The sequence below is a fragment of the Procambarus clarkii genome, chromosome 40 (genome assembly GCF_040958095.1).
Source record: "Procambarus clarkii isolate CNS0578487 chromosome 40, FALCON_Pclarkii_2.0, whole genome shotgun sequence".
Lineage (NCBI taxonomy): Eukaryota > Metazoa > Arthropoda > Malacostraca > Decapoda > Cambaridae > Procambarus > Procambarus clarkii.
In genome coordinates this window covers 32154811-32169750 of record NC_091189.1, presented here as the reverse complement: position 1 = coordinate 32169750, position 14940 = coordinate 32154811, and positions in this window count along the sequence as shown.

Below are 14940 nucleotides of genomic sequence, written 5' to 3'. Positions count from 1 at the left end.
TTCACTCGACCATCCTCATCAAAACACACAACCATCATCAACACTACACTCGACCATCATCAACACTTCACTCGACCATCATCAACACTACACACGACCATCCTCAAGACTACACTCGACCATCGTCAACACTACGCTCAACCATCCTCAACACTACACTCGACCATCAACACTACACTCGACCATCAACACTACACTCGACCATCAACACTACACACAACCATCATCAACACTACACTCGACCATCAACACTACACTCGACCATCAACACTACACACAACCATCATCAACACCACACTCGACCATCAACACTACACACAACCATCATCAACACTACACTCGACCATCAACACTACACACAACCATCATCAACACTACACTCGACCATCATCAACACTACACTCGACCATCCTCAACACTACACTCGACCATCATCAACACTACACTCGACCATCATCAACACTACACTCGACCATCATCAACACTACACTCATCCATCCTCAACACTACACTCGACCATCCACAACACTACACTCGACCATCATCAACACTACACACGACCATCCTCAACACTACACTCGACCATCATCAACACTACACACAACCATCCTCAACACTACACTCGACCATCATCAACACTTCACTCGACCATCAACACTACACACAACCATCCTCAACACTACACTTGACCATCCCCAACACTACACACAACCATCATCAACACTACACTCAACCATCATCAACACTACACACGACCATCCTCAACACTACACTCGACCATCCTCAACACTACACTCGACCATCCTCAACACTACACACGACCATCATCAACACAACACACGACCATCATCAACACTACACACGACCATCATCAACACTACACTCGACCATCAACACTACACTCGACCATCAACATTACACACAACCATCATCAACACTACACTCGACCATCAACACTACACTCGACCATCAACACTACACACAACCATCATTAACACTACACTCGACCATCATCAACACTACACTCGACCATCAACACTACACTCGACCATCAACACTACACACAACCATCATCAACACTACACTCGACCATCAACACTACACACAACCATCATCAACACTACACTCGACCATCAACAACACTACACTCGACCATCCTCAACACTACACTCGACCATCATCAACACTACACTCGACCATCATCAACACTACACTCGACCATCCTCAACACTACACTCGACCATCAACACTACATTCGACCATCATCAATACTATACTCGACCATTATCAACACTACACTCGACCATCCTCAGCTTGCTCCAGTACTTTTTCTCATCCTCATTTCGGACATAGACAAGAACACAACCTATAGCACTGTATCTTCCTTTGCAGATGACACTAGGATCTTCATGAGAGTAGGCAACATAGAGGACACGGCGAACCTTCAGTCAGATGTAGATCAGGTCTTTCTATGGGCTACAGAAAATAATATGGTGTTTAACGAAGATAAGTTCCAGCTCATGCCCTATGGAAAAAATGAAAATATAAAAACGGAAACCCCGTACAAAACTCAGGCAAATCATAACATAGAACGAAAAGGCAATGTAAAGGATCTGGGTGTACTTATGTCGGAAGACCTTAGCTTTAAAGAACACAATAAAGTAGCCGTCACAACTGCAAGAAAAATGACAGGTTGGATAACAAGAACTTTTCACACTAGAGATGCTATACCGATGATGATACTTTTCAAAACGCTTGTGCTCTCTAGAGTAGAGTACTGCTGCACAATGACAGCACCTTTCAAAGCTGGAGAAATTGCTGACCTGGAGAGCGTGCAGAGAGCCTTTACTGCTAGAATCCACTCAGTAAAACATCTAAACTATTGGGACCGACTAAAGAGCTTAAAACTGTACTCCCTTTAGTGCTGGCGGGAGAGGTACATAATAATTTACACGTGGAAAATATTAGAGGGGCTGGTCCCAAACCTGCACACAGAAATAACATCACATGAGACCAGAAGACATGGCAGGATGTGCAGAATACCCCCGTTGAAAAACAGAGGTGCAACTGGTACTCTGAGAGAGAACTCTATCAACATCAGAGGTCAGAGACTGTTCAACACGCTTCCGCTACTCATAAGGGACATAACTGGCCGACCCCTCACAGTGTTCAGGAGAGAACTGGATAAGCACTCCAAAGGATACCTGATCAACCAGGCTGTGACTCATACGTCAGGCTGCGAGCAGCCGCGTCCAACAGCCTGGTTGATCAGTCCGGCAACCAGGAGGCCTGGTTGACGACCGGACCGCGGGACGCTAAGCCCCGGAAGCACCTCAAGGTAACCTCAAGGTATCCTCAACACTAGAGTCGACCATCCTCAACACTACACTCGACCATCCTCAACACTACACACAACCATCATCAACACTACACACGACCATCCACAACACTACACTCGACCATCCTCAACACTACACACGACCATCCTCAACACTACACTCGACCATCATCAACACTACACACAACCATCCTCAACACTACACACGACCATCCTCAACACTTCACTCGACCATCCTCAACACAACACACAACCATCATCAACACTGCACACGACCATCCTCAACACTACACTCGACCATCATCAACACTACACACGACCATCATCAACACTACACTCGACCATCCTCAACACAACACACAACCATCATCAACACTACACACGACCATCCTCAACACTACACTCGACCATCCTCAACACTTCACTCGACCATCATCAACACTACACACGACCATCATCAACACTACACTCGACCATCAACACTACACTCGACCATCAACACTACACTCGACCATCAACACTACACTCGACCATCAACACTACACACAACTATCATCAACACTACACTCGACCATCAACACTACACTCGACCATCAACACTACACACAACCATCATCAACACTACACTCGACCATCAACACTACACTCGACCATCAACACTACACACAACCATCATCAATACACTCGACCATCATCAACACTACACTCGACCATCATCAACACTACACTCGACCATCATCAACACTACACTCGACCATCATCAACACTACACCATCCTCAACACTACACTCGACCTTCATCAACACTACACACGACCATCCTCAACACTACACTCGACCATCCTCAACACTACACTCGACCATCATCAACACTACACTCGACCATCATCAACACTACACACGACCATCCTCAAGACTACACTCGACCATCCTCAACACTACACTCGACCATCAACACTACACTCGACCATCAACACTACACTCGACCATAAACACTACACACAATCATCAACACTACACTCGACCATCAACACTACTTTCGACCATCAACACTACACACAACCATCATCAACACTACACTCGACCATCAACACTACACACAACCATCATCAACACTACACTCGACCATCAACACTACACACAACCATCATCAACACTACAATCGACCATCATCAACACTACACTCGACCATCCTCAACACTACACTCGACCATCATCAACACTACACTCGACCATCATCAACACTACACTCGACCATCCTCAACACTACACTCGACCATCATCAACACTACACTCAACCATCATCAACACTACACTCGACCATCCTCATCACTACACTCGACCATTCTCAACACTACACTCGACCATCAACACTACATTCGACCATCATCAACACTACACTCAACCATTATCAACACTACACTCGACCATCCTCAACACTACACTCGACCATCAACACTACACTCGACCATCCTCAACACTACACTCGACCATCCTCAACACTACACACAACCATCATCAACACTACACACGACCATCCTCAACACTACACTCGACAATCATCAACACTACACACGACCATCCTCAACACTACACTCGACAATCATCAACACTACACTCGACCATCATCAACACTACACTCGACCATCATCAACACTACACTCGACCATCATCAACACTACACTCGACCATCCTCAACACTTCACTCGACCATCCTCAACACAACACACAACCATCCTCAACACAACACACAACCATCATCAACACTACACTCGACCATCCTCAACACTACACTCGACCATCCTCAACACAACACACAACCATCCTCAACACAACCATCATCAACACTACATTTGACCATCCTCAACACTACACTCGACCATCCTCAACACAACCATCATCAACACTACACTCGACCATCATCAACACTTCACTCGACCATCCTCAACACTACACTCGACCATCTTCAACACTACACACAACCATCATCAACACTACACACGACCATCCTCAATACTACACTCGACCATCATCAACACTACACACGACCATCATCAACACTACACTCGATCATCCTCAACACTACACTCGACCATCCTCTACACAACACACAGCTATCATCAACACTACACACGACCATCCTCAACACTACACTCGACCATCATCAACACTTCACTCGACCATCATCAACACTACACACGACCATCATCAACACTTCACTCGACCATCATCAACACTACACACGACCATCCTCAAGACTACACTCGACCATCCTCAACACTACACACGACCATCATCAACACTACACTCGACCATCAACACTACACTCGACCATCAACACTACACACAACCATCATTAACACTACACTCGACCATCAACACTACACACAACCATCATCAACACTACACTCGACCATCAACACTACACTCGACCATCAACAACACTACACTCGAACATCCTCAACACTACACTCGACCATCCTCAACACTACACTCGACCATCCTCAACACTACACTCGACCATCCTCAACACTACACTCGACCATCAACACTACATTCGATCATCAACACTACACTCGACCATCCTCAGCTTGCTCCAGTACTTTTTCTCATCCTCATTTCGGACATAGACAAGAACACAACCTATAGCACTGTATCATCCTTTGCAGATGACACTAGGATCTTCATGAGAGTAGGCAACATAGAGGACACGGCGAACCTTCAGTCAGATTTAGATCAGGTCTTTCTATGGGCTACAGAAAATAATATGGTGTTTAACGAAGATAAGTTCCAGCTCATGCGCTATGGAAAAAATGAAAATATAAAAACAGAAACCACGTACAAAACTCAGGCAAATCATAACATAGAACGAAAAGGCAATGTAAAGGGTCTGGGTGTACTCATGTCGGAAGACCTTAGCTTTAAAGAACACAATGAAGTAGCCATCACAACTGCAAGAAAAATGACATTTTGGATAACAAGAACTTTTCACACTAGAGATGCTATACCGATGATGATACTTTTCAAAACGCTTGTGCTCTCTAGAGTAGAGTACTGCTGCACAATGACAGCACCTTTCAAAGCTGGAGAAATTGCTGACCTGGAGAGCGTGCAGAGACCCTTTACTGCTAGAATCCACTCAGTAAAACATCAACACTATTGGGACTGACTAAAAGAGCCTAAAACTGTACTCCCTTGAGCGCAGGCGGGAGAGGTACATAATAATTTACACGTGGAAAATATTAGAGAGGCTGGTCCCAAACCTGCATACAGAAATAACATCACATGAGACCAGAAGACATGGCAGGATGTGCAGAATACCCCCGTTGAAAAACAGATGTGCAACTGGTACTCTGAGAGAGAACTCTATCAACATCAGAGGTCCGAGACTGTTCAACACGCTTCCGCTACACATAAGGGACATAACTGGCCGACCCCTCACAGTGTTCAAGAGAGAACTGGATAAGCACCTCCAAAGAATACCTGATCAACCAGGCTGTGACTCATACGTCAGGCTGCGAGCAGCCGCGTCCAACAGCCTGGTTGATCAGTCCGGCAACCAGGAGGCCTGGTCGACGACCGGACCGCGGGGACGCTAAGCCCTGGAAGCACCTCAAGGTATCCTCAACACTACACTCGACCATCAACACTACACTCGACCATCCTCAACACTTCACTCGACCATCATCAACACTACACTCGACCATCCTCAACACTACACACAACCATCAACACTACACACGACCATCCTCAACACTACACTCGACCATCATCAACACTACACACGACCATCCTCAACACTACACACGACCATCCTCAACACTACACTCGACCATCATCAACACTACACACAACCATCCTCAACACTACACACGACCATCTTCAACACTTCACTCGACCATCCCCAACACAACACACAACCATCATCAACACTACACATGACCATCCTCAACACTTCACTAGACCATCATCAACACTTCACTCGACTATCATCAACACTACACAAGACCATCCTCAAAACTACACTCGACCATCCTCAACACTACACTCGACCATCCACAACACTACACTCGACCATCCACAACACTACACTCGACCATCCTCAACACTACACACGACCATCATCAACACTACACTCGACCATCAACACTACACTCGACCATCAACACTACACTCGACCATCAACACTACACTCGACCATCAACACTTCACTCGACCATCAACACTACACACAACCATCATCAACACTACACTCCACCATCAACACTACACTCCACCATCAACACTACACAGAACCATCATCAACACTACACTCGACCATCAACACTACACACAACCATCATCAACACTACACTCGACCATCATCAACACTACACTCGACCATCCTCAACACTACACTCGACCATCATCAACACTACACTCGACCGTCAACACTACACACGACCATCCTCAACACTACACTCGACCATCATCAACACTACACTCGACCATCCTCAGCACTGCACACGACCATCATCAACACTACACTCGACCATCATCAACACTACATGTTGGATATTTCCAACATCGAATACAGCATTGTTGTATTCTCATTACTTATTACTAACCATACTTAATATTGTAGTAAGTAAAATTAACAACTCGTAGAATTCTCATGTACTAATAATTCATCTGTGCATTAGGCTAGAATTCTCACGTCACCTGACGCCAGTATTGCGTCAGATTTCTTTACAGTAAAACACATTATATTCAATTTGTGTGAGAATTAAATACGATTCTCCATAATTAAAGCATTCTGTATGACAACTGATTGCAGATGAATTGTTCTCTAACTAAAAGCCGAATAGAGCGTTAGAATCATAGCGTCTACCTCGCGATAGTGTTAACGTCATCAATGAATGCCATGGGGAGACATTAATTCCTCTCCCTTATATATTTACTATTCTTAAATCGGTAAATAATAATATTTCGTTCCTCTAAATAATAAACCCGTCCAGTCTTTAGAGTTTCAAGCGCGAATGCGAGAAATATTAATGTTCGTGACAATAATTTGTGTTATGAACGTCGACTCAGCGTGGGTTGGAGGGACGCCATCCATCCTCAGTACGCGGACACGTGCAGAGCCGAAAGGAAGCAGAACTGTGCTTACCGTACTCATAAAAGACGCCATTGCCCAGCAAATCGGGCAGGTGTTATTCATCCTCAGATGAAAGCCGCCACTGTGGGGCGTGAACGACCTTGCAGATAATATCTTCAACTAGTGCTGGTGTTAAATGAGGGACCCCTAGACTTGGTTCCTGACGACACGTGATCAGCCAGCTTGAAACGCATCACAATCCAGGATAGGTTCACCGGAGCCTGGGATGCGAAATTACGGCAATCTAAATACTTATACAGTGCCCACAGCTAAGTACCCTTTATTTGATGCATCATTTACAGGTCTAATAATAGCGGGGTGATTGTTCATCAAGCAGCGGGATAACACCTAATAACAGGTAATTAGAATTCCATCTGTAGATATTAATAATCTTTAATATGAATTGAGTAGTTAAATCAATTGCTACTGGTAGTTATTTATCTTGCAGTTCGAGAGACGAATTCCTCCTGCTGTCTTCTCCATGTTAACCGTACCATTCGTCAGTGTACCAGACTTGGAGATTAAGAGGACTTCCATGGTTATCTAAAGGAATCTACTACAAGCTAAGGCCTATTTCTTTTTATCCATTTCCTTGCAATTTGATGTATTCAGAATGTTTGATATTAATGTGTGATTTACTGTAACTCATTACTATGCTCATATTCCTGTTCTTCTTTATGTGAATGATATTATATTCAGCATTATTTATAGGATTAGATTATTATTAATTGAATTAGTGAACGAACCACACTGATTCCTGGACGTACTTACCTCCAGTAATAACCCCCCAATGTAGGTGTTTGAGGTTCTTTTCTTTAATAATACAGCCCATTAATTATTCTTATGATCATACTTTCTAGTTATATCCATAGTCACTGGTTTTCTCTAGAATTTTATCTAATGATCTGAAATTCTCAGTTTCCCTCTTTACTTTAAAAGCGGGTGGTCCTTCGTAATTTAATTTACTACTTTAATTATTAATTAATCAGAATCAAGCCCAAATATCCCACACTACACTCGACCATCAACACTACACTCGACCATCATCAACACTACACTGGACCGTCAACACTACACACACAACCATCATCAACACTACACTCGACCATCATCAACACTACACTCGACCATCCTCAACACTACACTCGACCATCCTCAACACAATACACAACCATCATCAACACTACACTCGACCATCATCAACATTACACTCGACCATCCTCAACACAACACACAACCATCATCAACACTACACTCGACCGTCCTCAACACTTCACTCGACCATCCTCAACACTACACCCGATTATCGTCAACACTACACACATCCATCATCAACACTACACACGACCATCCTCAACACTACACTCGACCATCAACACTACACACAACCATCATCAACACTACACTCGACCATCAACACTACTCACAACCATCATCAACACTACACACAACCATCATCAACACTACACTCGACCATCATCAACACTACACTCGACCATCATCAACACTACACTCGACCATCATCAACACTACACTCGACCATCATCAACACTACACTCGACCATCATCAACACTACACTCGACCATCATCAATGTAACATCGGTCGGTGTTGAGTAGAATGATTAGGTTGTGGGCAGGAATTGGAGTACCAAACGTCCACTGTTTTTTCTTAGTTTTATTATAAATATATATATATCTTCTATCTTCTACACGGGCCACGAACTAGCTTGTAGCGTGTGTAAGAGAGCGCGTGTAGACGCTCTGATGCCCGGGGTGTGTCTGAGGTCTGTGGTCTGCAGCAGAGTAGATAGCATCCAAATCTGCTGACACGTTGTTGATACTTATTAAGTTGTTTAGCTTAAGAGGGTATTAGGTCACCCTATGTGTATGTCCATAGGCGACTAACTGGCGTCCAACATCAACACTACACTCGACCATCCTCAACACTACACTCGACCATCATCAACACTACACTCAACCATCATCAACACTACACTCGACCATCCTCAACACTACACTCGACCATCCTCAACACAACACTCGACCATCAACACTACATTCGACCATCATCAACACTACACTCGACCATTATCAACACTACACTCGACCATCCTCAACACTGACTCGACCATCCTCAACACTACACTCAACCATCCTCAACACTACACACGACCATCCTCAACACTACGCTCGACAATCATCAACACTACACACGACCATCATCAACACTACACACGACCATCATCAACACTACACTCGACAATCATCAACACTACACTCGACCATCCTCAACACTTCACTCGACCATCCTCAACACAACACACAACCATCATCAACACTACACTCGACCATCCTCAACACTACACTCGACCATCCTCAACACAACCATCATCAACACTACACTCGACCATCATCAACACTTCACTCGACCATCCTCAACACTACACTCGACCATCCTCAACACTACACACAACCATCATCAACACTACACACGACCATCCTCAACACTACACTCGACCATCATCAACACTACACACGACCATCATCAACACTACACTCGACCATCCTCAACACTACACTCGACAATCCTCAACACTACACTCGACCATCCTCAACACTACACTCGACCATCCTCAACACTACATACAACCATCATCAACACTACACACGACCATCCTCAACACTACACTCGACAATCATCAACACTACACACGACCATCATCAACACTACACTCGACCATCATCAACACTACACTCGACCATCATCAACACTACACTCGACCATCCTCAACACTTCACTCGACCATCCTCAACACAACACACAACCATCCTCAACACAACAAACAACCATCATCAACACTACACTCGACCATCCTCAACACTACACTCGACCATCCTCAACACAACACACAACCATCCTCAACACAACAAACAACCATCATCAACACTACACTCGACCATCCTCAACACTACACTCGACCAACCTCAACACAATCATCAACACTACACTCGACCATCATCAACACTTCACTCGACCATCCTCAACACTACACTCGACCATCCTCAACACTACACACAACCATCATCAACACTACTCACGACCATCCTCAACACTACACTCGACCATCATCAACACTACACACGACCATCATCAACACTACACTCGATCATCCTCAACACTACACTCGACCATCCTCAACACAACACACAACCATCATCAACACTACACACGACCATCCTCAACACTACTCTCGACCATCATCAACACTTCACTCGACCATCATCAACACTACACACGACCATCATCAACACTTCACTCGACCATCATCAACACTACACACGACCATCCTCAACACTACACTCGACCATCCTCAACACTACACACGACCATCATCAACACTACACTCGACCATCAACACTACACTCGACCATCAACACTACACTCGACCATCAACACTACACACAACCATCATCAACACTACACTCGACCATCAACACTACACTCGACCATCAACACTACACACAACCATCATCAACACTACACTCGTCCATCAACACTACACACAACCATCATCAACACTACACTCGACCATCAACACTACACACAACCATCATCAACAGTACACTCGACCATCAACAACACTACACTCGACCATCCTCAACACTACACTCGACCATCATCAACACTACACTCAACCGTCATCAACACTACACTCGACCATCCTCAACACTACACTCGACCATCCTCAACACTACACTCAACCATCAACACTACATTCGACCATCATCAACACTACACTCGACCATTATCAACACTACACTCGACCATCCTCAGCTTGCTCCACTACTTTTTCTCATCCTCATTTCGGACATAGACAAGAACACAACCTATAGCACTGTATCATCCTTTGCAGATGACACTAGGATCTTCATGAGAGTAGGCAACATAGAGGACACGGCGAACCTCCAGTCAGATGTAGATCAGGTCTTTCTATGGGCTACAGAAAATAATATGGTGTTTAACGAAGATAAGTTCCAGCTCATGCGCTATGGAAAAAATGAAAATATAAAAACGGAAACCACGTACAAAACTCAGGCAAATCATAACATAGAACGAAAAGGCAATGTAAAGGGTCTGGGTGTACTTATGTCGGAAGACCTTAGCTTTAAAGAACACAATAAAGTAGCCGTCACAACTGCAAGAAAAATGACAGGTTGGATAACAAGAACTTTTCACACTAGAGATGCTATACCGATGATGATACTTTTCAAAACGCTTGTGCTCTCTAGAGTAGAGTACTGCTGTACAATGACAGCACCTTTCAAAGCTGGAGAAATTCCTGACCTGGAGAGCGTGCAGAGATCCTTTACTGCTAGAATCCACTCAGTAAAACATCTAAACTATTGGGACCGACTAAAGAGCCTAAAACTGTACTCCCTTGAGCGCAGGCGGGAGAGGTACATAATAATTTACACGTGGAAAATATTAGAGGGGCTGGTCCCAAACCTGCACACAGAAATAACATCACATGAGACCAGAAGACATGGCAGGATGTGCAGAATACCCCCGTTGAAAAACAGAGGTGCAACTGGTACTCTGAGAGAGAACTCTATCAACATCAGAGGTCCGAGACTGTTCAACACGCTTCCGCTACACATAAGGGACATAACTGGCCGACCCCTCACAGTGTTCAAGAGAGAACTGGATAAGCACCTCCAAAGGATACCTGATCAACCAGGCTGTGACTCATACGTCAGGCTGCGAGCAGCCGCGTCCAACAGCCTGGTTGATCAGTCCGGCAACCAGGAGGCCTGGTCGACGACCGGACCGCGGGGACGCTAAGCCCCGGAAGCACCTCAAGGTATCCTCAACACTACACTCGACCATCCTCAACACTACACTCGACCATCAACACTACACTCGACCATCCTCAACACTTCACTCGACCATCCTCAACACTTCACTCGACCATCATCAACACTACACTCGACCATCCTCAACACTACACACAACCATCATCAACACTACACACGACCATCCTCAACACTACACTCGACCATCATCAACACTACACACGACCATCCTCAACACTACACACGACCATCCTCAACACTACACTCGACCATCATCAACACTACACACAACCATCCTCAACACTACACACGACCATCCTCAACACTTCAGTCGACCATCCCCAACGCAACACACAACCATCATCAACACTACACATGACCATCCTCAACACTTCACTCGACCATCATCAACACTTCACTCGACCATCATCAACACTACGCACGACTATCCTCAAAACTACACTCGACCATCCTCAACACTACACTCGACCATCCTCAACACTACACTCGACCATCCTCAACACTACACACGACCATCATCAACACTACACTCGACCATCAACACTACACTCGATCATCAACACTACACTCGACCATCAACACTACACTCGACCATCAACACTACACACAACCATCATCAACACTACACTCGACCATCAACACTACACTCTACTATCAACACTACACACAACCATCATCAACACTGCACTCGACCATCAACACTACACACAACCATCATCAACACTACACTCGACCATCAACACTACACACAACCATCATCAACACTACACTCGACCATCATCAACACTACACTCGACCATCCTCAACACTACACTCGACCATCATCAACACTACACTCGACCGTCAACACTACACACGACCATCCTCAACACTACACTCGACCATCATCAACACTACACTCGACCATCCTCAACACTACACTCGACCATCATCAGCACTACACTCGACCGTCAACACTACACACAACCATCATCAACACTACACTCGACCATCATCAACACTACACTCGACCATCATCAACAATACACTCGACCATCCTCAACACAAGACACAACCATCATCAACACTACACTCGACCATCCTCAACACAACTCACAACCATCATCAACACTACACTCGACCGTCCTCAACACTACATTCGATTATTCTCAACACTACACACAACTATCATCAACACTACACACGACCATCCTACACACTACACTCGACCATCATCAACACTACACACGACCATCCTCTGACTACACTCGACCATCCTCAACACTACACTCGACCATCCTCAACACTTCACTCCATTATCCTCAACACTACACACGACCATCATCAACACTACACTCGACCATCAATACTACACTCGACCATCAACACTACACTCGACCATCAACACTACACTCGACTATCAACACTACACTCGACCATCAACACTACACACAACCATCATCAACACTACACTCGACCATCAACACTACACACAACCATCATCAACACTACACTCGACCATCAACACTACACACAACCATCATCAACACTACACACAATTATCATCAACACTACACTCGACCATCATCAACACTACACTCGACCATCATCAACACTACACTCGACCATCATCAACACTACACTCGACCATCATCAACACTACACTCGACCATCATCAACACTACACTCGACCATCCTCAACACTACACTCGACCATCATCAACACTACATTCGACCATCATCAACACTACACTCGACCATTATCAACACTACACTCGACCATCCTCAACACTACACTCGACCATCCTCAACACTACACACGACCATCCTCAACACTACACTCGACAATCATCAACACTACACACGACCATCATCAACACTACACTCGACAATCATCAACACTACACTCGACCATCCTCAACACTTCACTCGACCATCCTCAACACAACCATCCTCAACACAACACACAACCATCATCAACACTACACTCGACCATCCTCAACACTACACTCGACCATCCTCAACACTACACTCGACCATCCTCAACACAACCATCATCAACACTACACTCGACCGTCATCAACACTTCACTCGACCATCCTCAACACTACACTCGACCATCCTCAACACTACACACAACCATCATCAACACTACACACGACCATCCTCAACACTACACTCGACCATCATCAACACTACACACGACCATCATCAACACTACACTCGACCATCCTCAACACTACACTCGACCATCCTCAACACAACACACAACCATCATCAACACTACACACGACCATCCTCAACACTACACTCGACCATCATCAACACTTCACTCGACCATCATCAACACTACACACGACCATCATCAACACTTCACTCGACCATCATCAACACTACACACGACCATCCTCAAGACTACACTCGACCATCCTCAACACTACACTCGACCATCCTCAAGACTACACTCGACCATCCTCAATACTACACACGACCATCATCAACACTACACTCGACCATCCTCAACACTACACTCGACCATCCTTAACACTACACTCGACCATCCTCAACACTACACACGACCATCATCAACACTACACTCGACCATCAACAC